Raw genomic sequence first — 2,877 nt, forward strand, 5'->3', positions numbered from 1 at the left:
TAAATCATAGATGACACAAACAAAAGGAAACACATCCCAAGCTTATGGATTAGTAGAATCAACATTGTGAAAATGACCATACTGCCAAAAATAATCTACAAATTCAACACAATCCCCATCAAAATCCACCATTATTCTTCACAGAACTAGAAAAAACAATTCTAAAATTCATATGGAACCAAAAAAGAGTCCGCATAGCCAAAGCAAGACTAAGCAAAAAGAACAAATCCGGAGGCATCACATTGCCTGATTTCAAGCTATACTATAAGGCCATAGTCACCAAAACAGCATGGTACTGGTACAAAAATAGGCACATAGACCAATGGAACACAAGAGAGAACTCAGAAATAAACCCAAATACTTACAGCCCATTGATCTTCAACAAAGCAAACAAAAATATAAAGTGGAGAAAGGACATCCTTTTCAACAAATGGTGCTGGGTTAATTGGCTAGCTACATATAGGAGAATGAAACTGGATCCTCATTTCTCACCTTATACAATTATCAACTCAAGATGGATTCAGGACTTAAACCTAGGACATGAAACTATAAAAATTCTAAAATATAACATTGGAAAAAAAACTTCTAGACATTGGCTTAGACAAGGATTTCATGACCAAGAACCCAAAAGCAAATGCAACAACAACAAAAATAAATAGCTGGGACCTAATTAAACTAAAGATCTTTCACATGACAAAAGGAACAGTCAGCAGAGTAAACAGACAGCCCACAGAGTGGGAGAAAATCTTCACAATCTATACATCTGACAAAAGACTAATATCCAGGGTCTACAACGAACTCAAACAAATCAGTAAGAAAAAAACAATCCTATCAAAAAGTGGGCTAAGCACATAAATAGACAATTCCCAAAAGAGGATATACAAATGGCCAATAAACATATGAAAAAATGCTCAATATCACTAATGATCAGGGAATGCAAATAAAAACCACAATGCAATACCACCTTACTCCTGTAAGAATGATGGTAATCAAGAATCAAAAAACAGTAGATGTTGGTGTGGATGCGGTGATCAGGGAACATTTCTACACTGCTGGTGGGAAAGTAAAGTAGTACAGCCGCTATGGAAAACAGTGTGGAGATTCCTTAAAGGACTAAAAGTAGAACTACCATTTGATCCAGCAATCTCACTACTGGATATCTACCCAGAGGAAAAGAAGACATTATTTGAAAAAGAAACTTGCACACACATGTTTATAGTAGCACAATTCCCAATTGCAAAATCATGGAACCAACCCAAATGCCATCAATCAACAAGTGGATAAAGAAATGATTATGCATATATATGATGGAATACTACTCAGCCATAAAAAGGAATGAACTACCAGCATTTGCAGTGACCTGGATGAGATTGGAGACTATTATTCTAAGTGAAGTAACTCAGGAATGTAAAACTAAACATGGTATGTTCTATGTGATATGTGGGAGCTAAGCTATGAGGATGCAAAGGCACAAGAATGATACAATGGACTTTGGGGACTTGGGGGGAAGAGTGGGAGAGAACTGAGGGATAACAGACTACAAATATTGTACAGTGTATGCTGTTGGGTGATGGATGCACCAAAATCTCACAAATCACCACTAAAGAATTTACTCATGTAACCAAATACCACCTGTGCCCCAATAACTTTTGGGGGAAAAAAAGAAATCCACCTATAAATAGTCAACTAAAGATTGATAAGCCAATAATAGACACTGGGCAAAGCATAGTCAATTCAATAAAAATAATGAGTCACATAGTAAAATTAATGAGAGGTCAAAATAGACTAAGCATATTTGAAATCATTGATGACTATTGCAATGTTCAGTTAAATTTATGCATACTTTTGAAAGCTTTAGAAGTAGATGGTATAGTATAATAGTACACTTTTCATAATTGATTAACCATTTTACTATGATGTTTGAAATCACCTCAAATTTTGAAAATATTGGGCACTTCACCTTAGGTAATACATGCCTATTATATTACTATTTTTATGAAAAGCAATTAGATTTGACTCTGATAATTTCAGGTTATAAAGCCTTTATTTTTTGTAAACAAGAGTTTGTCAATTTGCTTGATTCCACTATAGTATTACAATACATGGCACAATATTCATATACAAAGTAATATGGTTCTACATCTTCATTTTACCCAGTTACTCAGCCAGTTCCTTTCTCCCCCTACATGGTCAGAAGTACTGCCTAGATCCCAGATGTTAACTACCATCTTTATTAAACCCAATTATCCCTCAATATACTTTAACAATCATGCAGAAATATATAAACTGGTACTAAAATATAATTAGTGTTTGTAAAAATTCACACCCCTAGAAACAGAGAAAAACCAACTGCTGGTGAAAGCTGAAGGGACAACTCTTCCATAACCCAGATCTAACCCCACACCTCTCCCCATCCAACTTCAGAAATCATTCATGATCTTAAGTCTTGGTAAGGACCAACATTCAGAGGGAAAAATATGAGAAACTGGAATTTTGATTTAAATTGGGGTAAGAAAAGGAAATGAGAACACAGCTGTTCACAGTCTACAAAACTCACTTCGGTGAGAAATATTACTACGATGACACTGTCTTCTGACCTTCTAGGACCTTCTACTGAGAGCTTATAGAGATAATGCAGAGTCTCCGGAAACTGTGGAAAGTTATATTCACTGAGAGTTCTGTAAAAGAGAATAAGGCACTGAATTAGCAAAGAAGAAAACACTATGCTAATAGTGGCAAAGAGAGAAACATTATTCTATTTTGTACCTCCCAGATAGAAAGAAATATACTCTTTAATAGTCCCTAAATAAATTGTAGTCCCACTATGAATTCTACACATACTCTGGAGAATTACATATAACTGGATCCCTGTCAACA

The 2,877-nt window shown here is 35.2% G+C and overlaps 1 long non-coding RNA gene across 1 annotated transcript in view; it reads right to left on the reverse strand.

Annotated features, from left to right (window-relative positions):
- Nucleotides 1–2,025: 2,025 nt before the first annotated feature.
- The window catches only part of LOC105541222, a 3,421-nt gene continuing 2,569 nt past the window's right edge, over nt 2,026–2,877 (reverse strand). Inside the window, exon 3 of the long non-coding RNA XR_001006310.1 lies at nt 2,026–2,678. This is a non-coding gene — a long non-coding RNA (uncharacterized LOC105541222). The remainder of the gene's footprint in view (nt 2,679–2,877) is intronic.

This window comes from Mandrillus leucophaeus, unplaced genomic scaffold (genome assembly GCF_000951045.1).
Source record: "Mandrillus leucophaeus isolate KB7577 unplaced genomic scaffold, Mleu.le_1.0 Scaffold2353, whole genome shotgun sequence".
Classification (NCBI taxonomy): Eukaryota; Metazoa; Chordata; class Mammalia; order Primates; family Cercopithecidae; genus Mandrillus; species Mandrillus leucophaeus.